Source organism: Athene cunicularia (assembly GCF_003259725.1).
Source record: "Athene cunicularia isolate RWA chromosome Z unlocalized genomic scaffold, athCun1 chrZ_part2, whole genome shotgun sequence".
Lineage (NCBI taxonomy): Eukaryota > Metazoa > Chordata > Aves > Strigiformes > Strigidae > Athene > Athene cunicularia.
This window is the reverse complement of record NW_020799143.1, coordinates 7,583,533-7,607,951: the sequence shown is the minus strand read 5'-3', so window position 1 is coordinate 7,607,951 and position 24,419 is coordinate 7,583,533.

The window sequence follows — 24,419 nt, the reverse complement described above, 5'->3', positions numbered from 1 at the left end:
TAATTTTGCTCACAGACTTTTTTCTGAAATAGATGGGGCCTATATGAAAGTGATGCAAAATGAAGGTTCAAAAGATATCAGAGGTCCAACAGAAGTGACCAAAGTTTGTATTGTGGCAGAAGTGGTAGACAAATGTTTTGCATTTGTATTTATTTGCAGAGGAGTTTTGGGAAGTTCTTGCCCCGCAGTATCTCTTATGCAAATATGTCTATGCAATTTGACGCATGATCAGACATACGCATTTTTTCCCCTAAAAATTTGCCGTGTACACTTGTCCAGGGACTGCATAGAAACTTCCTTTTTTCTGAAAATTCAAAGTGTTGTATCTAATTTTGACAAATTAAATTCTGCAGAATTGTTTGGGTTTGTGGATTTGGTTTAGGGCTCTGTGTGTGTGTGTGTGAGACCAGAAGTTTTTTTGGCTTTATTGAATGAAGAATTACCTTACTGAGGACTTACTCACATGGCATGTTAAACTCGCCAGAAGACTCTGCTCACATCCCAGCTCCTCTCTTGTTTAAATTGTTACAGTTTAAACCTGCTCTTGGCACTTCCTTCACTGTCCAGGTGTTTCTCTAGAGATTCCTTGCATATATATGTGATGTAAATAGAGCAGCTTAAACTCAGACTGGTCTATTTAAAGCAACTTAGTTCCCAGGTTATTGTAGTCACTTCTGAAGCTTTTCTGTGTCTGTTGCTGCCACCCACAGTTAACCTTGGACTACAGGATTTTTGAGCCATACCAGTACTCTGCTCCTACTTCTCAAGTTGTCAAATCGCTATTCAAGCAATCAGAACCCTGAAAGTGTTAGCAGAGTTTTTGCTTTCAAACTGTAGGCAGTTAGTTTAAATATAGCATACACAGAATCATGTAAAAGATGAAATTTTGTTCTATATTGATAGAGGTAGACAAATCCCAGTAAATAAGGCACTATAAGTAGTCATTTAAAAAAGCATAGAAAGGGAGCATAATTCCCTTTTTTTCTTGAGCTTAGTGGCTTCCAGGCTGGCCCTCCTACACTGCTGGCAACATATCTGCAAACCTTTTAAACTCCTTTCATTTAGTATGTAGATGCTACAGCAGAACTCCAACTGCATATTTTGGGCACCTGCAAATAGTTTTACAACATTCATAGTGAGCTTGCTCAATATCATTCTGCTGGTATGCAGAGGACCAAAGACTGTAAATTTATTTCCAGTTTATGCAATGCTGTTTTTAGGATCCTATTCTAGTTCTCATATGCAACATGTAAAGACTGGATTGGTTTGTACATAACCGTGTTTAATCCTTCTGTGTCATTACATTTCTTATGATTTATACAAAACTTTTCAAGCATTCTTCCTAATTTGGTGTTCAAATAAAAAACTCTTTTCTAAGCCAGGTCCTCTTAATACAGAAATGGTTATAACTGACTTGGTCTTTGTCGTTTCAGCAGCTCATTACACGAGTCTGCTATGGCATGCAAATAACCCGCAATGGAAACAGCAGAAATCCCAGGTAGTGCAGCTAATGCTACTAAATGCAAGAAACAGAGAATAGGTGTTAATGTCTCAGAGCGGTTCTAATCTTACACCTATATTCTACTTTCCTCAGTCCCATATTTAATGCTTAGAGTAGGCTGGCAATGACTATGCTGTAATTATATTTACAATTTCAACCCAAAAGCTCTTTAGATCTCTGAGACAATATCTTCCAGGATGTATGTGTGCATACAAAATTGTTAAGACATAATGTCTTTACACGTAGCATGTAGAATCCTGAATTGTTGTTACAGGTACGCTGCACACATGGAACCTAAAGCTGTAGTTAATATGACTTAAGAAGGTGCAAGTATCTGCTGCCCACAAAGGATTATTTTCCTCTGTCATCATTTCCTAGTCCTTCCATAGAAAATAACTCTTTCCTTTGTGCCACGGTTAGCATTGCCATGTCTTCATGGTAAGCTGGATCAATGACCTGAACTGGCAGAAATTCCTGGGGGAGAAGGAAAAGTGATGTAATTGATCAACCCTGACACTGAGCCTCGTGAACCCTAGAGATGGCATGAGACAGGAGACAAGGATGTGTGGGCTAAAGCATTGGACAAGGTAAAAAATGGTGATCAGATGAAGCTCACAGAAAACCATACCCTGACATGCTCTCTTCTCCTTTATGCAGACTGGATGCCCTAAGTTGTTGTGCAGGATAATTTCAGGGCTTGTAATTGCACTCAGTTGTTAGGGTTGCTTTGCCATAAAACTGACATTGAGTCAAAGTAAGATGCAAAAATCATCACCAAAGAAGCAATCAAGCTAAAAAAGTAGTGACTGTATCTCAGACTCTGGAGGATATTTCTGATGCTGTAGTTTTGCCAGGCATTACAAAAGCAATTGATAAGAAAATTCGTCACAGCAAAATTTCCTTCCTTCTTCCAAATGCTGGAGGCAGACAATTAGTGGGTTTTTTTCCTCCTATCTTCAGAGCAGCTCTATATCAGAAGTAATGTTGCATATTTTTGTTGAGTGAAGCTGTTAATACTGTGCTCCTTTTCTAATTGTGAATGGTAGTTCAGGTAGGGCTTGTAGGAAATACAAAAAGGAGAAGAATGGGTTTTGGGTCCTTTATGAGACAGTCAAAGTAAAGAATAACGTATTTTAGTAAAGGGAAACACTTAGAAAGCATAATACATAGGCAGTTTGTGATAATGATGGTAGATTGCTGCATGTTCTTAAATATAATATGCATCTTATATATGTGACATGTAATATTGCTCTTTTGCCAAGGAGACCCTACTCATACAGAAATAAAAGGAGGTTTGTGACAACTTTGTATATAGGATGTAGTGAAAGATTCTGATCTGGTAGATAAAGAGAGGTGGCTTTTGTGTTTCTCCTGTTATATTAATTTTTGCAAGGGTGCATTTAATACAAGTATGATTGAGTCTTTGTAGGTTTATTGATTTTTGTGTTCAGCATTTGTTGGTAGTTGAATATGATTTCAAAAGTGGTGGGTAATTTTGGAAGGTGTTCTTGATATATGTCAGACGTGTTTGTGCAACTTTTTTCCTTTTGATATGTATCTCTTTTCCTAAGTATCTGATTTTATTTGAAATATATTCTTTAACTCCAACTTACATTAGTTTTTATTGCCCTCTGCTCCCAGTTCTTTACTGCATCCTCAGTTTTAATGGCTAGGCAACAAGAACAGATCTCACACTGATCTCTCTTCTCCCCTGTTAACAGGGAGGCTGGCTTTGAGGGAGCTGGTTTGAAACAGGAGCAGTAGATTACCCCATAGATTTCCCCTACCTTGAGCTTTCTGAAAATTATTTTCACTGGTATCTCTTACTGGCGTTAGCATACTCCTGAGGGTATGACCTTTGATAGGTTTTTGCTTCTGATCCTTTCCTGAAGGACATGGATGCTGGGTGTGATGTGTTTGAGAATGTAAACCTGGCCATAATTAAGAGCCCTCTTGGATGTGGCTATCTGGGAAATACATGTGCTATGTTTCATGTTATATTATGAGCTGTTGTGAATCTTGTATGAGAATGGGTACTTTAGGTATTAACCGTTGCATCAGGGAGGAGTATTAACACTTTGAGCTGTATTGTAGCAAAAATGACAATGGTAAGGGGAAGAAATATCACTTTTAGAATATGTAAATCTATTTCAGAAAAGTATAGTTTTATATATTTGATAATGAGAATTCAGTCTGAGGAGGAGAAGGCTGAGGGGAGACCTCATCCCTCTCTACAGCTACCTGAAAGGACACTGTAGAGAGGTTGGTGCTGGTCTCTTCTCACAGGTAATTAGTGACAGAACAAGAGGGAATGGCTTTGAACTGCAACAGGGGAGGTTCAGACTGGACATTATGAAAAAAATTTTCACAGGAGGAGTGGTCAGACAGTGGAATAGGCTGCCCAGGGAGGTGGTGGAGTCCCCATCCCTGGATGTGTTTAAGATGGTTTAGATGAGATGTTGGGGGATATGGTGTAGGGAGAACTTTGTAGAGTAGAGCTGATGGTTGGACTTGATGATCCCAAGGGTCTTTTCCAACCTGAATGATTCTGTGATTCCTTCAGCTGCTTTTTTGTTGCACAGGAAGTAATTTGTCTATGCAGTGTTAAATTAGGTTCTTTCTGGCACCAAAATTGTATTTCCTTTCTCTCTCTTTTTTTAAAGCCTTCCTTAGTGAAATAACTCTACTACTTTATTGGTATCAGAACCAGTCCCTTTATTACTTATGTTTCTGGGTTTCTGATAAAGCTAAAAGTGCTGAAACAGCTTTTTAGTAATATGACTCCACTCTGCTTTAAGGGCAAAGATAAGGAGCCCACTCTGGCTGATTGCTGTAACAAAAGTCTCATTTCAAATCTCTGAGCAGTTGGGGGTCTTTTCTCTCACCAGATTCTCCCCTGAATCAAAATCCAGTTAATATGTGGGATACAGCTCCTTAAGAAGATATACACTTGCTCTTTTCTCTTTTCTCAGCCCATCTAGGTGCATTTATGTGTTACTCTTACCTTTCTCTTAAAGGCATTTTTCATTATGACATACAGCCAAAGGGGCTACTAGACAATACCTTCCTGGTTATCTACCACAGCAACACAGATTAATCAAATAGTCCAATAGGAACCAGCTTTTATAGTGGTATGGATCTAATATGTGTTACTTGACAATTGTAGTTCCTTCTTGTCATGTAACTGTTATTTGATTGATGTCCATACATAACCATCTTACCTATACGGATGCCTTTTTCATTTGATGCATTTCTGCAAGTGCTTTCCAAGTCATATGGGTAAGTATGTAATGTAAATCCTCATTGCATCTGGTTGGACACAAAGTATATGCAAAAAGCCCTCTGGGATGAGGGGACCCATGAGCAAGCCAAGATTTGGGCCACAGGTCACCAGACCCCTCTGTTTAACTGAGAGACTCCTTGGGGTTGCTTACTCCAGAACAACTTAAAAGCAAAGCAGATTATGATTGTATGAATTATCATTTTACATTAACAATTACTTTGAGACAACCTCAGCCAGACCACAGAGCATTGAAGCTACAGAATGAGAGATCTGTTTTGCCTTTTTTTTCTTCTCTGGGACTAAGTATCTTAAAATAGGAGTGGAAGTCAAGCATAATTCTTAACTGTACTAGTACAATGCAGCTGTTTACGGTGCAGGTATTATTCTTTCTTCTTTTCTTTATAAAACACTTCTTTAAACTTTGCTGTAAAACTTTAACTTGTTTAAATGTTATCTCTGCAGTTAGTTGAAACAGAATGGAAAGAAAGTATGGTGAACAGTCCTGATCAGAATAGGATTCCCCTATGTTCTGTTATGGTTTGGTGTTATAGGTATTTGTGTACTCATTCATATTTAACGCCATATTTTTAATAAAATGTTCTCATGGTATTGATATGGATATGGCAAACTCTTATGAGTAGATATAGGGTGGTTATGCTTTCTGGAACCAGTTAATATTTTTGTCCAGATAGTATTCTATGTCTTAAACTCTTTTCTTGTAATTCAGACTACTCAGACAAGACTTCCACCTCTTCCCCAGATATTCTTCTCCCCCAGATTGTTTTTTTTTGTTAGAGTCAGAGAATGATAACTGAGTGATTATTTGGCTGTGTCTCTGTGATTTATTATCAGGATAAATACTTCCCTGGCAGATTACAAAAGGTGGAAAAAATGAGAGCCCGTAGACTGTATGGGACTCAGGGCAGGAAATAAATGGTGTCTAAGGATAACATTTCCCATCCTGGACAGACAAGTCCCTCTAGAAAGCCAAGAGATTCCTCAGAGATGGAATCTCTTCTGTGAACTTTTTGTCTCCTCAGGAACTGGTTTTTCTATTTGATACTAAGAATTCAAATGTGATATAAACAGTGTTTGGGAGACAGAATGAAAATGGGAAAGGGTAAATGTTGTCAAAAGAGAGGAAAAACAATTCTCCTCAGCCTCCCTCTCAGCTGCCCACATTACTCCTTGTGCAAAATAATGGTTCACACACTAAAATAAATCCTTTTCCCCTCTCTGGTTGTTCCTTGATGCCCTTCAGGCTCTGGATGTACTCCTTACACAGTCTTTTTGATGTTGTCAGCTAGAAGGAACAACAATCAAAGGCTGTAAAGCCTAGAAATAAATTGTATATTGTTCCATTATGAACATCTACAGTGGTATGTTTTTCTGACTTCAGTCAGTGTTGGTCCAGGAGCTCATGGGTCTTCCGTGTAAGCTTGAAGATACTGACAGCCCTCATTGGTATTACTCTTAGAAAGGTCTTTGAGAACTTTCTTTGTAAATTTATCCTTCCAACATCCTTAACTTTGGTGACTATATAATATACATGTTTGATACCTAATGACTTGAAATCAAGAAAGTCATGGAAATCATGAAAATCAGAGGTGACAGATGCACTCAAAAGTTTCTAAAGAAAAAGAATCAGAGCCAGAAGAAAAGTAGTAAGTTAAAGTACTTACTGCTAAAAGTTAGTAATGGGTGAAAGACAATGGATAAATACTATAAACATTTGATTATGAATCCAGGTGAAAGATGTGATACAAATCCAGCATAGGAATGTACAGCAGATACAGGTATTTTAATAATTTTTTCAAGATCATGAAATTCTTTGCAGTGTGCTAAATGCGTTGCAAAAACATATAACACTAATAGTATTATAATATGGCCTGAAATGTAGATGTTGTCAAACAAATTCTTATATTTGGAGAAAGTATCAATGTAAGGGAATAAATAAATCTAATTTCTGTCTTCAAACTGACAGGAACATTTTCTTCCTGCAGGTCTGGTCAGTTGAAACAAATATTGTTCTGATGGGTTGACTTTGATTGCTTGCTACTTCCCATCATACCTGACCTGATCCAAACTTATTTGCATGAAAAAACAAGGCTGTAAGGAATTTAAAATGAACACACTTTAGGCATGAAGTGCAACATTTGGAGTTTAGGCTGGTACAGCTTAATTCTTTTTTTTTTCATGCAATTGAAAGTTCAGTGACTTTGAAACTTCTAAGGTATCAAGTGGGAAATGACATAATGGAAGACACAATGAGTGTGAAGAAAAAAAAAAGCATGATACTTCAGATCGATAATAGGGAATAATTGGTTAAATAAACATTATTAATAATGTCTGTCTATCTGAAAAACAACATCATACCTGAAGCAAGTATGTCATTGTACCTTTCCCAGGGATGAATGGCTTCTTAGAGACCATCTCTGGTTTGTTTGTCTGTCATTATGCTCGTGTTTTAACAGCTATGTAAACCTATTGCTGACAAAAATTATGCTGAAAGATAACTTTGGTCAGAACACTTTCAGGGAATATCTGTTGCATATAAAAAAATCTTTAATATAATCTTGGTTATCATGTAATTAAAATTGCAATCTGATTTGAACAGAAGCAATGAAGTTAACATTTATAGAAACAAAAGATACTAGACAGTGTCAGAAAAGAGGTTTTCTATTAAAGCTGATATCCTTCATTAATTTTAGTTACCAGAAGAATTGAACATCTATCAAATACAAACTTTTGAATAAAGCATTTCTTTCACAAAATGTACATAGTAAAATAAATCATATCAAGGTTGTTTTTTTTTTTAGTCTGAACTGTTTCAGCCGTGATGAAAATGTTTAAGTAAAGAACCCCAAGCCTATTTTTCCAAATTACTAGGGCAGTAATGTGTAGTACAACAGTATATTTTTACTTTACAGATCATAACTATTTTGTATGATTCTTTCATAAGGAAAAGGTGATATAATAATTGAACTGAGTTGTTAGAAGAAGCTTATGGTATGTTGCTTGTTTCCAGGAAATTCATAACTAGATCAAATTATTGGAATGTGCCATCATCTTTCAAATACAATTGGGAGCTATAAATGTGTCATTTTTGCAGGAGGATTTACACAATATTGAATCCTGAAGGGAAACAGTAGTAACAGTGCTAATAGGCCCTGAAACAAAGTTAACATCTAGATCAATCTTATAACCAAACATTATCCATTATATCTGCTAATTAGTAAAATCTGTATTACCATTAATGTTTATTATTAGTGTCTGATCATTAACAAAATACATATGTTCATTAGTGAAAGATGTAGCTTAGACAAAATATAGTCAGTAGTGAGGATAAAAAGTCCTGAGAATATATCCAGCTTTCCTTGTAAGGCCTTGTTCAAGGCTGAGAAACAAGGTGTCTGGTCTTGTTGGAAACTTTGTGGGAACAGAACCAAGTAGATAAAGAGAATCCCTTGGTTCTGTTTAGCCTTGTCCAAGGCTGAGAACCCAAGTGTTTGGCCTTGCTAGAAACTCCCTTAGTTCTCCCCCTCAACCCCTGGTCAGGCTTTGAGTGGAATCCAACAGGAGAGTGAAATCAGATGCTTCAACTCAACTCAACAACAACAACAACAACAACAACATCAACAACAACAACAACAACAACAAAGTGAAAGTCGTTTTGACTTGCTGATTTTTGATGTATAAGGCTGGGCCCTTTTGCAGTGATTTTGGATGCCTCACCTACAGATGGACTCATGGAGTAGGACTTCCCACTTGCAGGAAAAAGTGTCCCAAATCCTCGCTGCAACCGGGTCTCCCCAGCATCTGTGGATTTGTATGCTGGTAATGTCTGCAAGTGGTGATGTATCTTTCTTAATCACAATTCTCCCCATCATGTAGTAATGATTAGGTAGGTGCATTACCTTGCTTCTTCTTATTTTCTATAATTAACTGTATGCAATAACAATGAAGAGCACTATTATGTATTTTTCTTATTGCTTATATTCTGTATTACTTGGCTATATCCTTTAATTATTAACAGTAAAATAAGCCTACACTTTTCACTCTGGTGTCTGAGTTTAACTGGCATTCTTGATCAGCAAAACAGACAAATGACTCTGTGAAGTACAGAAGACGATTCTGCATCTGAGAATTTGTTTGAAATAGATTTTAATTACATTGGAGAAACTAAAATATAATGATAGGAGGTCTTTTTTTCTGTCCCAGTTCTTACGGCAGGAAAGGGAATCCAGGCACAAATACAGAAGTCTTTCTAACCTATTCTGTGATCCATTTTTTTCTAGAGCTGAGAGTCTTCCTTTTAAAGTGTTAATGGCAGAAACAAAAGAAAAATAAACTAAACATAATTCTTACCAAATAATTCCACTGTCTTAAATTTCTACTGTTATTCACCTACTTGAAGCCTCTGCTGGTGTTGGATGTTTTAATGTGTAAATCTTTTACAGAAAAAAATCTTTGATATTGACAGGATTACTGTTCTGTCACATCTTAAATATAAGAGTCAAATAACCTATTTATCTTGCTCATTTCTTCCATTCTTTTCACTTAACTGTTTATGTAGTTCTTTACTCACCTGTCATCCAATACACGGATTTTGGCACTGTCATTTCCTGGCTTTGCTGACAGTGTTTCTCTCCTTCTGAATTTCCTATTTTAGGATGGTTCCTTGTCCCCAAGAGAAGATGCTTTCTGGAGCAGGAATCTCATGCTGAATTTACTTATGCATGATATGGTAAGACTAGCCAAAAGAGGGGGAGGGGAAAACAGTGCTAGTGAAATGAAAGCAGGGAGAGGGAGATAACTCATATAAATCAAAAAATATATTCACTTGAATTTTGTTAGATTCTTTATCTCTGGTAGAATTGTTTGAAAAAAATAAAGCAAAAGCAAGACAGAGAAAAAAGGGAAGGGAAAAAAGGAAAAGGAAAAAGAAAAAAAAAAAAGCCTCCTCTAATACGAGTATTGGATTAATTACATCTGGTAGAGTATTGCTGCTAGCTGAAGTTGTTCCACATCTGTCAATGGCCTTAGTAAGCTGAGCACACTGGACATTATTAGTAGTGTTTACTTTTTTTCTCCTCTGAAGGGGTGCACGGTTCTTCCTCCCCTCAGTGCCATGTGACTTTATCCATTTAATGAATAGCACTTTTAAAAGTAGTTCTGAAAGGTATGCTTATTTTTGACTCATGCTATGACGTGGTTGACCTTTTGAGTTTATTTTGTAGTGGAGTTTGTTCCTATGCAGACTTTCTGGCATTTGAAACCTGTGGGAGTTTGGAGAGTTGCCTAACAACCACAGAAGTGGTGTGGTGTTTCTCAAGCACCCAGCCATCTTTGCAGCTAGCATTAGACTAATTGGGACTTTCTCCTGTTATAATTCTGTATAGTTGACAGGAATGAACAGGAATGTCAGTTTGGGAGAAGACTTAGAAATCCTTTGCCTAATTCTGTTGCATATGCAATTTTATGTAAACAGCCCTTTCTGTGCCAATTTGTACATTACACTGTTGCTTCACACTAGTCTCATCAAAGCAAAGATACACCCTCACAGCTCTAGCCTGATACTGGATCTTCCAGAAACTTCTGCTTTCTGCACTTTTTATGAAGCTGTGACAAAACCAATTTATAGGTCAGAGATGACAGGAAATAGAAAAAAATTTAGAGCTCTGAGAACTGGCCAGAGGCAAGAAAGGTTAAACACTGGTGTCCTGTAACAGCTGTAAAGTAAGTTGACAACTGTTTCTGAATAAGCAGCTGCTGGTCATTTGGTTCAGAGGCGGGGTTAGTGGCATCATACACAGAGATCGTTTTGGCTGCTCCTGTTCCAGGACCCCACTGCTAGGGAAGCTGATGTGACACTTGCTCCTTTGTGTACATTTCTCTCTTTCAAATGGTTTCTAAATATAGGAAAACAACATCTGCTTGGAAGGAAGAAAGAGCAATGAGTAATACATTTTCCAGTTCTCTGCTAGGAGAAGGTGCCTATGGCCATGCATATGTGCATCAGACAGAAAAACGGTAATGCTCTGCCCTCTGGCTGTTTAAATAGTAAAAATGAACAAATGAGCAATATGCTTATATAAACCAGGATGACCTAAGACTCAGCCCACAAGCAAAGTGTAGGCAACTGCAAGTCAATGATGGCAAGACTTTACAAGTTCAGCAGTTTGTGTCAGTCCAGATGTGGGTGTAAATGTGCAGGAACTAGCAGGTCTTTCATGAATCTCCATGCCTTAGGTTACAAATCTTTAAAAATTAGTTCTTTTATTTCACTGCAAGAGAGACGTTTGCTTAAGTGCTGCAGTAAAATGCATGGCAGCAGAAGATGTGCATCAATTTCTGAGCTATACTCAGCCTTTTGAATTTGTGGCACTGTGATTCACAGAACTAAGGAGGGGAAACATGGACAACTTGGTTTAAAATAAGTTAAGAATAAAATTATATGTGCATAGGAACTATAAGGCTAATTTGCCATGTGCTAGCAGAGCTTCTGTGGTAGTTTTAAGCCCTGCCGGAATCAAAGACCAAGTTGCTGTTGCCCCTCCCCCACCCTCAGCTGGTCAGGCTGTCAGTGAGGCACAAACCCCAGGTTAAAATAAGAAGAAATTTAATACAACAGTGTGATAAACAATCTGAACAACAACAGTGGCAATGATAACAATAAACAGCAATAACAGTGAACAAGACGAAAAATATACAGAGAAATACAGCAATGGTTACAGACAGCCCGTTTGTGTGCTCCCCATAACCAAAGCCACAAAGGAAAAAAAAAAAGTTCCCTCATTCCCACCCCTGGACCTGACATCAGCATGGTATGAATAACCCGGCTGGAGATCCCTTCCCCCTCTCTGCTGGGGAAACTTAACCCTATCCTAGCTGAACCAGAACAGCTTCATAAGAAAACTAATGTCTATATATCTAGCTATATTTCATGTATTATAATAAACCCAGGTTGTTCTGTACCTGTTTCTTGGCTTAGCACTGCTCTTACTAGATGGCTTTTTTCTGTTTAACTGTCTTTTCAAACAAGTTAGTCACAAGACTGTTCAGGTAAGACTAAGAGCACAGTTTCAAGAATACACATTTTTGCTACTACCAAAATACTGCTAAAGAATAAAAGTAATTCTGTTTCACTTCATGTCCAAAATAACTCTACTTCTACAAGTTAAAAACATTTATAAATTCTACACTGTCTTAGAGTTAAAACACTGTTTAAAAAAACAAAATTAAAGCAATCCACAACAGTATACCTTTATTTGTGACAATCTCCACAGTTTATTATGGAGGAAGGAAACACCAGACCATATCAAATGCTTTCAAATGATTACACTATTCACCTACACTTGTCAGATGCATTTTTCTGCCACCTTTTCCAGGCTCTAAACAGGTGGGAAACCAAGGTTATGTATGGAAGTTTTATTATTAGCCTACCCTAGATGAATAACTTGTATTTAACTGGTGATTTTCACACAGCCTGTACCAAATGCTCTGTTGCTACAGGACACCTGGGCTTAGACAGAAAAAAACACATCTCTTTGTCTAAATGTAATCCAATAATTCATGTCTAACATCGTGATTGAAATGTAAGACTGTATGAAACTGTTATGAACAGTGGATTGCCAGATTACAACAAATTTGTACACATACAATCTAAATGCAGCTGGCTACTGCAAGAATTGAAATGTATTGTTAGTGTGCCATAAACAATTAAAGTTGTGACACTGCTAAATGTGAAAATTAAAAGCAATCCTCATTTTGCATGCATAAAAAGTGTGCTTTCTTTGTAAGAAAGGTCATTTTCTCACAGACACATTTTAGCCCTAGGAAATTAGACTTAATATCTATTTTATCTATTTATATCTGTAACAGTAACACAGGTTCTGTTGATCAGATGTTTCTCACTGTATTTTTCAATTTGCTTGCTTCCTAACTATATCTTTACTGACATCTGTGCACAAATTTATAGTTTTTAAATCCTAAAGCAACCATCAGATTACCCAGAACATATATAGAACATATAACATAGGCAGATTGCAGAGTTCAAATTCAGGCAGTCACAGGGATGCTCCACACAGTACTGAACGACTATGTCTTTTGAATTGGTGATGCTTTCAGTCACTGGTGACACCTGAGAACATCTTCCCACTCCTGGCTGGACACATCCTGGCCCCACCATGTCCACACGTCAGTGAGAGCTTTCCCTAGCAACGGGAAGGGTCTGTGCAGTCAAGAGACCAGAACTGCAAGTGTCCCCAGATTTTGTCCTTACGCAAGGCTCAGACTCAGTTGCTAGAGATACTACTACTGATTACTATGATAATTGTTGTTGCTGTTGTTGTTGTTGTAGCTAAATAGTCTACTTGGAGAGCGGAATTGTGTGAAAGAGCTTCTACATTGTAACCAACTAACTGATCTATCAATTTTTTGAGAAGTTCAAGCTCTTTCAATCTGTATAAGTTCTTTTTGTGTGTGGGGTTTTTTTTTTGTGTTTTTTTTTGTTTTTTTTTTTTTTTTTACTTATTTTTATGGCCCTTCTGTGTTATTTCCAGTTTTTCAGTATAGTTTTTTTAAAAAAACAAGAGCATCAAAAATCTCTGCAAAACTCCAAGATTGGCATTTTAGTGACATATAAAGAAATAAAAAACCATTCTGCTACTTCTGTCTTCTGTAGCTATTAATACAGCAAAGGAAGATCTTGGCTTTTTTAGCTATAAAATTGCAAGGGAATCTTTTATTTTGTGAGTTCCCCTTCCCTATTCTGAATTACGTTTTATTATACCTGTAACTTTACACTTAGTCATATTAAAATGCTTTTTATTTAAATTAGTACAGCTTGAAAAAAATCAAATCACATCATTGCTCTGTCTTCATGTCAGCAGAAATATGTCTAGAAGACTGCAAGTATTTGTGCCAGATCATCCCGTTTTATACATCATAGATACTGGCATGCCCCAAGTACTCTTCTATTAACTAAGAGACATTACTTCCAATAGTCCTATTGATCAGAATACATTACACAAAATTTGCAAAGATACACTATTTTTTTCCTCTTTCATGTTAGCATAGAAACAAAAATTACAAAAGGCCCCAGTGCTTCTCAGCATTTTTAATTCTATCAACCTTATTAGGTAATATCAAATACAATATGCCTTATATGAGTGTTGTGAATACCATTTTTGTTGGAAACTGTGACTAGCCAGAATATAACATGAAACAGAGTTACTAGTTGAAAGTTCTTGAGAGAGGTCCAGATTTAGCTCAGCACTATGTCATCACAACTCTTGAACACTTCCAGGGATGGGGACTCCACCACCTCCCTGGGCAGCCCATTCCAATGCCCAACAACCCCTTCTGTAAAGAAATGCTTCCTAATGTCCAGTCTAATCCTTCCTTGGTGCAGCTTGAGGCCATTCCCTCTTGTCCTATCGCTTGTTACTTGGTTAAAGAGGCTCATCCCCAGCTCTCTGCACCCTACTTTCAGGTAGCTGTAGAGGGCCATGAGGTCTCCCCTCAGCCTCCTCTTCTCCAGACTAAACACCCCCAGTTCCCTCAGCTGCTCCCCATCCGACCTGTCCTCCAGACCCTGCGCCAGCTCTGTTGCCCTCTCTGGACACGCTCGAGTCATTCAATGTCCTTTTTGGAGTGAGGGGCCCAAAACTGAACACAGGAATCGAGGTGCGGCCTCCCCAGTGCCGAGTACAGGGGTCAGATCCCTTCCCTGTCCCTGCTGGCCACGCTATTGCTGACACAAGCCAGGATGCCATTGGCCTTCTTGGCCACCTGGGCACACTGCTGGCTCCTGTTCAGCCGGCTGTCAATCAGCACCCCCAGGTCCCTCTCTGACTGGCAGCTCTCCAGCCACTCCTCCCCAAGCCTGTAGCGCTGCTGGGGGTTGTTGTGGCCCAAGGGCAGCCCCCGGCATTTGCCCTTATGGAAACTCCTCCAGTTGGCCTCAGCCCATGGCTCCAGCCTGTCCAGGTCTCTCTGCAGAGCCTCCCTACCCTCGAGCAGATCAACACTCCCACCCAACCTGGGGTCATCTGCAAACTGACTGAGGGTGCACTCGATCCCCTCGTCTGGATCATCAATAAAGATGTTAAACAGGAGTGGCCCCAAAACCCAGCCCTGGGGGACACCACTCGTGACCGGCCGCCAACCAGATTTAACTCCGTTCACCACAACTCTCTGGGCCCGGCCATCCAGACAGTTTTTACCCAGCAAAGTGTGTGCCCATCCAAGCCTTGAGCAGCCGGTTTCACCAGGAGAATGCTGTGGGAAATGGTGTCAAAGACCTTACTGAAGTCAAGGTAGACAACATCCACAGCCTGTCATATAAGCTCTCCATACCTCTTGGGAAAGTAATGCATTTCTCTCAAAAGCTCACATTATTCCAGCATCACAAGAGAATACCATTTAAATATAGATACTCTCTGAGTTTTTCCTTGTATAATTTAATAAGATTTATTGTAGGAGAACACTGTTCTTTGTGAACGAATTCAAAATTCTTATTCTACCTGACTTATTTCTTATTTTCATTTTTTACTAAGGTATTTTGTTAGTCTTATAATGAGTCATTTCTCTTGTTTAAATGCATTGATTTTCCTTGGTTCTAGCTCCTTTTAATTTCTGATTGTTTGTTTCACTGACTGTTTTCTGTCAAGTTTATTGAGCTCACTTGTGTATAGGAAAGCAGGGAGGAAGGGAATGGGTTAGCGTACAGCTTTCCCTGACCTTTGAAGGTCTCTCTACTAGGAATGTATTATATAGATACAGCAACTGTTATCCTCCTTCAGAAAAGCATTATATGTAGGTGATGAAACTTCGGATAAAAATATCAACTTCCTAGAACACTCTCATTCTGCTTGCAACAGATAACATACTTAATTATTTGTGATTTTTTTTATTTCTATGTAGTCACATGGTCTCAGATAGATTAACTGAAGATACTTTGTGTATAGCCCCATATCCCCTGTAGCTTTGTGGTGAAAAAGCTGAAATGGCTCTCTCTCGGGCCACCATGGCCAATTAATTATTTTCCATTGTGTCTTTTGATATTTTGAGGTCTTAATCAATAATATAAAACATTCTGGTTTTCTGTGGTTTTAGAATACTGAGATTAAGCTAATGGTTTTAAATAAATCAAAAACTACTTGACCAGAAGCCACAAGTTTTGTTTTTGATATTTGGTAAAGTTGCTAAACAATTTATTTTTGATTTCAGAAAAAAATGCTGTGGATCAAAGTGAAAATCTCCACCAGCATATCGAAATTTTCTTCTTCCTGAAAAAGAAAGAAGCTAAACCCACAATGTTTTCTGCTAAATATTCCACATGAATATCAATCTGGTATAGAAGCCTTTAAATAAAGCTATTTTCACAGTAGTATTAATACTGTCTTGGGGACTGAATAACCATCTACATATAGATTTAACTGAAAAAAATCTCAGTTTCACAACTGATGCTAAGTGTGAGGCCAACACATTGAAGAGTTTCAGAATTCTCTGGAAAAGATCAGTAAGACCCTACTACTTTGTTCCCCCCTGTGATTGTAACAGTTGTCTGAATAAACCAAAACTTTGCTACCTGGAGAAAAACTTTCCAAAAATAGATTTTTGAACTGATGAATGTGACTGTGGATGGTAACCTAATTTTTCAATATTTTATCTAAATATTTCATCTAAATCTGTCCTACCCTGCAGTGATTGCTACCAGGACTTGCCTCGTGATGCTCCTTATGAAGTAGGATACTAGTGGATACTCCTTTCACTTTGCAGACATGGTATAATAAAGTTTTGATGTTTCTTTTGGGTTTATGTATATTTCTTTATATCAGAGTATTTACATATTTAAGAATTCTCAAATTTGGAGTTATGTTTATTCTTTATTCTTCAGGTAGGCCCTGCAGTCCTTCAGCAGCCGTTCTTTTTCTGCTTTCCACAGTGAAAAAACAGTGATTTACTTCAGCACAATGAATTCTGTATCTCTCTTGAAGTGACACTGTGTCTATTCAAATCACTTGTGGACCTAGAAATTAAGAGCGTGGTGTAGGCTCTTCCTGATGGTCTAGTCAGCCCTGTGCTATTCCTCAGTGGGCAAACCTCAGAGGAGGCACTGCTCCCAGACCCTGCCCTCATCCTTCAATTCTTGAGCCAGGTGCTGGCAGGAGGCACAAAAGCTTTCCTAAGATGAGCTTGATGAAGAGAGGCATGCACAAGAAGAACTGAGACTTTCTCTGTAGGCCACAGCATAGCAAAAGGTGCATTTCTGAAGGACAGTAAAAGTGCATTTCTGAAGGACAGTAAAAGAGGAAATTTATCAGTTATGGGGTGAGTCCAGCATGAAGTTCACTGCCCTAGGAGCTCTGTTTAAATGTTGAGACCTATCTCAAATTTCCCCCTTTTACCTTTCATAGTGATTTTTTTTCTGCATGTAGGTCACTAGGGCTATTGGAATAAATTTTCTACACTGAAAACAACTTCAAGTATACTTTTCTTTATAACAGAAGTCTGCTGCTTCATACTTTTTCTTCTCTTCAGGTTTCAACTGCTGAATGAAAAAAGCCCATATAAAATCAAATGGAGGTCAGGGTAACGAAAAGGGAAAAAAGCCAACAAGTAATATCAATCCCTACTTCCAGAATTTCAAGTAGGTTGAAGCTCAGAGAATAGAGACACTGAATGAACTGTGGTATAGCTGTTTTCCTCTGACCTAAGATTTGTATCACTTAATTCTTCCAAAAGTAGACAATCACATTTACTTGTTAGGGAAAAGTGAATCTCTTTCCAGCTCTACCAGGTTTTCCAGGTCAATTAGCTTTACGAATGCACATGCATTTGATAACAAACAAATCACATGCAACAGAATCTCTCTGTTTGTATCTACTGCCATATAATGGATTGGATCAAATCAGTATTTATTATTTACCACAAACTCTGCTAACAGGTCTCTATCTATGCCTTATGTATTTCTCTGAATAACAAGAGGATCTTTTAAGTGCTGTTAGGATAGTATTAGCACAGTTTATTTTTTCTTCTTCTCACCAAAGGTCACACTGAAAAGACAGTGCGGATATACCTAGCACAACCCATATGTCAGCTGCATCCTGTAGCACAAGCTTGCCATATTAATTATCAGCCTTCTATGTAACAATCCTCCTTGCAGCTTTCCTTGTTTAATGTGAGAGTGGCATTTTTCCAGTGAAATCCATGCAGTCTGAACACTCTGCTTTGGAAGACATTCCTAATTTCTAGTCATTGCTTCTTGGCTGACTTTTCCTATGCAGCATGAACCACCACTGCAGCACTGCCTCTCAAACACTCTCAGGCAGCTTCCTAGATAATGTAGTTCAGGCAGTCACGTTTATGTGGCCTGCCAACACAATTCCAGCTGCACACAAAAAGCAGGCAAGAAGTAACTCTGCTAGCATAAACTATCTTTCATAGGTGCTTTGCCATCTGAGAATCTCAGAACATTTAAAATCCTGCTGTGCCTTACAATAAGCAGAAGGACATTTTTTTTCAAATTAGTACTTAGTCATTCAGCCACACCCACTAATAAAATGAAAGTGACAGAGTTCTGAGGCAATAAGCATCTACGAAATGCATGACAGATAGGGGGAATCAATGGGACATAAACATAGAAATATATAATATTTACATGCTGGTTTGATATCAGTAATTTCTGGGGAAGAAAAACAAAACCCAACAGTTTAATTTCTCATATTATTAGATCAAAAAACCCCCATTATAGTTCTCAGAGATTTCAGATTTCAAATGAACCCTGTGGATTCTCTCCATGCATGTATGTACATTCATAAGGATAAAATGGATTCACATGATGAAACTACTATCTTTGGTTTTTTGATTTGCATGTAGCAAAGGAAGATGTTCTGTCTATTTTACACCTCCTCCTCACTATCTAACTCCCTGATTAAAATCCTGTTGAGACCTAAGAAACCAGCCTGAAGACCATAAAGAGAAGGTAGCAAAAAATCTTATTTATATAATTATTTTCAGATAATTGTTATGTAAGCTACAGTAAAATACATTCCAACACAATGCAAGGAACGCACAGAATATATAGGTTTTTTAAACAAGAAAATACTAAATACTTATCTCTTACTGAAACATCCATCTCACAGTAACTTAAAACAAGTACTATTTGCAGCATTCTGAAAAAAATAGTGTTTCTAGAGAGATAAAAAAATTTAAAAGAAATCAAGATCATGTGAAGCTACATGGGTTATTTACTAACTATACATAAAACAAAGCCAAATCATGGAATGTGTAGAAATATGCTAAATGGAAATGACAGTCCAAAGGACTTAGTTTCTGCTCTATTTTTATCTCATGTTCTTAACTGGTGTGTTTTGTTTTATTAGAAAGTTGGTTGCTGTGGTGGAATTTTCTCTTTCTGTCATTACTTTGTTACAAAAAATATCTGCCATATTTCCTTAGAAGGGATAGTATTTGAAAGGCAAAATACCTGAGCAACAACAGCTTTTTCTGTTGTGCATAAGGGTGTAGCTGAAGCCTAGAAGCTGTCTTTAAAATTCTTTATAGTAGGAATGTTGTTGAGCACCGCCTTGCAGTAAAGAAACAATGATAGCTATTTCTATGTTTCTGCCACAATTTTAGCATCTTTCTTCTATCAAACTATATTTTAATTCTTTTTTGCATGTCTTCATCATCATTATTAATGTTATGTCTCAGAAAATAATATTTTTACTCAGGAGAAAAGTACAAGTGATTTACATAGCTGCACAAGAAGCAAATGCTTCCATTTTCTGTGGGAGGCAATGAAAGTTTGATCTCATAAAGACAAAAAAACATGTATGTATAGTAGGGTTAGGATGGAACACTGATGAAACAGGTTTTGTACATTGCATCATGCCTGCAGAAACAGCACTGACACTAATGGCATTTACTAATAGCACTAGAGTAACAGGTTATATAACTTTCATCCAAGCTTTTTGCATTAATTTACAGTGAGTTTTCACAAAAATGTCAATGTTTTCCAGTGGCCAGGGCACTTGTGCTTGAAAAGTGAGGAAGAATGGAGGAAAGGAAGTGGAAATATTCAGGTAGTTTGTTTTGTTAGAATGTACTACCAGTACTGTATATTAACAAAGACTAATACTTGACACTAAAGCAGTGCTTCGAGAGAAAAAGTGAGTGCAGTCATTTCCACTTCACAGATCCAAGAAATGAGACACAAAGGAAGCAAGTGATTTGACCAAAATGTCCAAACAAGTCCATGGGACCTCTGAAAGACTCATTCAGGGACTATTACCTCAGTGTTTTTCCATATGGCTTTTGGGAGAGAGACAAATAAAAAGTATGCTTTTAGGTATTAGATTTCTGAGAGACCTTTAGTACCAACTTTTGTTGTGAAAACAGTAATAACATCTGCTCTTCTGAAGCTTTTTCTCACCTCATATTTAACTCATGTCTGCAGACCTGAAAGCAAGCACTGAAACCCTCTGAGCTGGTAACAGCAGCACAGATGGAAGGAGAGAGGGACCACTAAAACTCAATCTGAACATGTTCCCTGCGTGAAGGTACCTCCACTTGGGCTGATGCATGGACTGCAAAAGCTAGTTGTCTGCTAAAAGCTGATCAGCAACTGGTTAAAAATTTCACTGTTTTATGGGCCGGGGTGGTTTTCTTCTGCAGAGCTGTTGCCTCTGAATAGATAGTATTTTTGCTGAAAGTTGTCTAGTCATTGATTAACCTTTTATTTGCCTCAAAAGGAGAAAAAGACATGGTGCAAGCTTTGAAATAAAATAACTTTAGCTGCTGGCTAGCAACCTATAAGGGAAGCAATTGCAGGACATACAGGGGAGAGTTATTTAGTGAGACAGAGGGACAGGTGGCTTTGTTTATTTCTACACAAGCAGAGATATCTGTTCTGTGTAAGCTGGAGTTCCGGAACTGGAAGCAAGGGCCCAAAAGAAGCACTCGTCATCCTTCCAGTGGGAGTTCATGCTGGTGAGCTGAGGGCAGGCAGGTGCCACCTCTCCTTTGCTCTTTTCAGGTCCAGCCTTGCCATCAAGTTTGCTGAGGTCCCACCTCATCTCTTCCCCTTGAAATCACCTTTCAGATAACTTGCACATTCACACCTTCCCTGCCAAATGAAATTAAAAAGCATAGCTATATTATTCCACACAGAAAACGCATTATTTTCATTTTAAACCCCCTCCTAGCCAATGCAGTTTCTATTCCAAACCTACCTCTGGTAACGTTCCCAGCAGGATAGAATTGCTTTCAGTCTTAGGAATTTAAATCCACCTCGGACATCTAAGGGGAGCCTGCAAGCTCTCATGACCAGGCTTCAAGATTTAGAAATTATGATTGCCATCACCTCAGTGGTTAAGGGTCAGTTTATTATAATAGAGACCACTAGATTTATAACTTTCTGCCCTCAGGGAGTAAAACATGGCTTTCCATGCTTGGCAGGATGCTTTAGATTTTTTCTTCCATTTTCTTCTATTGATCCTAAAATACCAATTTTACCATAATCTCTAAAGCGATAAGTGGGTGCATTGCCTTCTTAAATATACCTGGGTGTTCATCTCCACAAAGCACTTCTCTTCTGTTGGTTCTAAAACCCAAATTGACCTAGAAGAATATGTTAGGATCTCTAAAGAAATTTATGCTAAATTACTGCAGGGAATTGAATATGTGTGACAATGTTGCAAAAGACTGAAATGAAGTTCTAAAAAAAGGGATTTAAAAAAATATATATATTTTGTCCTGCAAATTAGCAGAGTTGCAACTACTGAGAATTGTACAACATCAGTGCCATGCTAATAAAATTATTTGCAAGTAGGAATCTAATAGAATTTCAATTATTTAGTCATGAATGAAGAAAGGAAATACACCAAATATTTCTTGGCCAATCTGTAAGATATTTTTGGTAATCACTTCATTTTGCAGAAAAGCAATTTCACAAGCTGTCTGCATTAGTGATTCTGTGGCTTTCAGACTATAATGAAACATCATCCTGCAGTTTTGCTGAACATTTGTTGAAATTTATTGATCATCTGTACTGGTTTCAAACCCAGAAGTAGCTAAACATCTAAATGACAGGTACTGATTGAAACCTGAAGAACTATTTTGAAGTTGCAATGATTTTTAATTTAATGTGTTAAATATCTTTCTAACTAACGTTATTTTTTAAACCAATGTTATCTGGTTATTTAAAAAGCCTGATGGCATGAGTCAAAACCAGAGTGAAGCAAACATGTACTTGGCTTAAAGTTTAATTTTGATTGAATTTAACAACTTTGGTCTGGAACAGATGAGATTATTTGAAACGACACTTTGCAAAATCCCATATCAAATTCTTGCTATTTATAACTCCTTGTATAAACAAGTACAAATTTGTCTTGTAATTTTGATACATAAAACCACCTTCACTGGTTTTATGGATGTTTGCAAATGTTATTATGACAACTAGTACTGATTTTCACTTGGATTAATTAGAGTTTCACATGGAGAATACAGAAATTTGTGTTTTCTTCACAAAACTAGAACAGACTTAATATTGCACAGAAGTGCTACAGGGCTGAGAAGACCTGAGCAAACCTCCTCCCTCCCCCCTTTCCCCTTGGGAGCAGCAGAGTAGGATTTCTGCATAACATCTGAAAGCACTGGGAATAATTCAATTTTTATACTAATAACCATCCTCAGTGGTAGCTTGGCAGCAGAGGAGACACAGTACAGTGTCTCAGTTACGGAGCAGGTGTGCTGCAGTTACAGTCAGCACACTGGCATTTGTTCCTATCCTTCCCTATTTGGCTTCTATATGAGAAAATTTTAATCTGCAAAATGATATATTGATAACATTCTCTTGGTGACAGTAAATTACAAAGTAGATTACAAAGCCATTCCTACCATCTTTTGTCTATTTCAGAAGTTGTGAGCATCTCAAATGCTATTAATGAAAGTCAAGTCACACCCTTTTCCAGCCAAGTGGAGCAAAGGGTTCCCACTCTGGTGATTTTAATTCAGTTGGGTGCTTCTTTTTTGATGATACAACTTAGAGAAACACCTTGCAAAGTTTGCTAATATTATTTAACAGCCTAGGAAAGAAGTTAAGATTAGAAGGTCTAATGGTCATTTCTAGACTGAAAAAATCTCTGCACTTAATTGTAAACATGTGTAGGTACAATTGACCATCCCATGTAAACTCTCAGATCATTATAATTTGTGCTTCTTATTCCTGTCATTACCAGGAACCAGAAGAAAAGCTTAAAGAAAGAGAATGGTAGAATATCAAGCAGTATTTTCTGCATTGAGCAGCTTGGCTGTAAAACACAGTCCCAAGAAAATCTGTAAAGTGACCTATTTAAGAATTTGATTGAAGCACAAAATCTAAACATGCATTTTAATTTGATATGACAGTTGGAACACATGAGTGAAATAATGGATCCGTTTCACTTCTAATTCCTGTAGTCAACATTATATTCTGGTCTTCAGAACGTATGTATGTTACACTGGAGCTGTGGGTCACCTATTACATCACTTGCTGTGAAGCTCCCTCTCAGAAAAAGATGCAAACCAGATGGTAGTGAGGAGACCAAGAAAAGCAGTTTGCTTTTTCTTAACTCAAGGAAATTAACACATAGGTGAACCAGGACTCCAGTGACCTCTCCTTGCTAATTAACCCTAAATCTTCCCCAGACCCCATCTGGGTATAGGGATATCAAAGTGCAGATTGTATTTGTATAAAAATGAACTCAACAGAGCAATGGAGATTTGTGCCTCTGCTTTGTGAGGGGCAAACACCATCCCTTCACTTGAATAAGAAAATTGATAGATAGAAGATCTCATTTTCTCCAAATCCCTATTTCTCCTTATAAAGGTCTGCCTAATTTGGAAGTCTAATTCTGCTGTAATTTCAAAAATTACAAGATCTTTGAGCCAGTGTTCACATATTCCACTTTTTCTATACTTTAAAGCACAGCATCAACACTCACCGAACAATAGTAATAACTGCATTAAATTGGTTTAAGTTTTCTCCAGACATATGGTAGATCAAAGTACTCTTTTTTTTTTTTTTAACTGCTGAGCAATCTTTATTGATTTAGTGTACATGGAAAAATGCTTTCCAGTAATTTATTGAATTACCTTATTCTGCTTTATAACAATGTTGTCTGAAAGAATACAGTGGGAACAACAATGTGGTATTTGCAAGACAGGATAAAATTTTTAAGATTCATGCCCTAAAAAGATATCATTATTATGCCTGAAAAACTGAAGTAATCACACATTAAATTTAGACTGCTTACAGATGGAGACTAGTTTATCTTCTGAGCATGTTATGGATTTATTTAGCTTGCTTTAACTTGAGGTACACAGGACTAATTCTGAATTAAAAGCTAATTGCAGTCCCCACATTCCTCTGTATATCCTTTATACCTAGAATCCTGGTGTAAAATTCTTATTTATGTAGCCAAAATCATATGAGTATGTGTATGTACTACTCACAGAGGAGAAAAATAAGGTGAATTTAATCCTAGAGAAAATCAATGAGTTGGTTTTGGGGGAGGTTGATTTTGCTTTTTATAAGAATTTGGATGTCTGACTTGATGTTTCTAAATCAATGTTAAGAAGAGA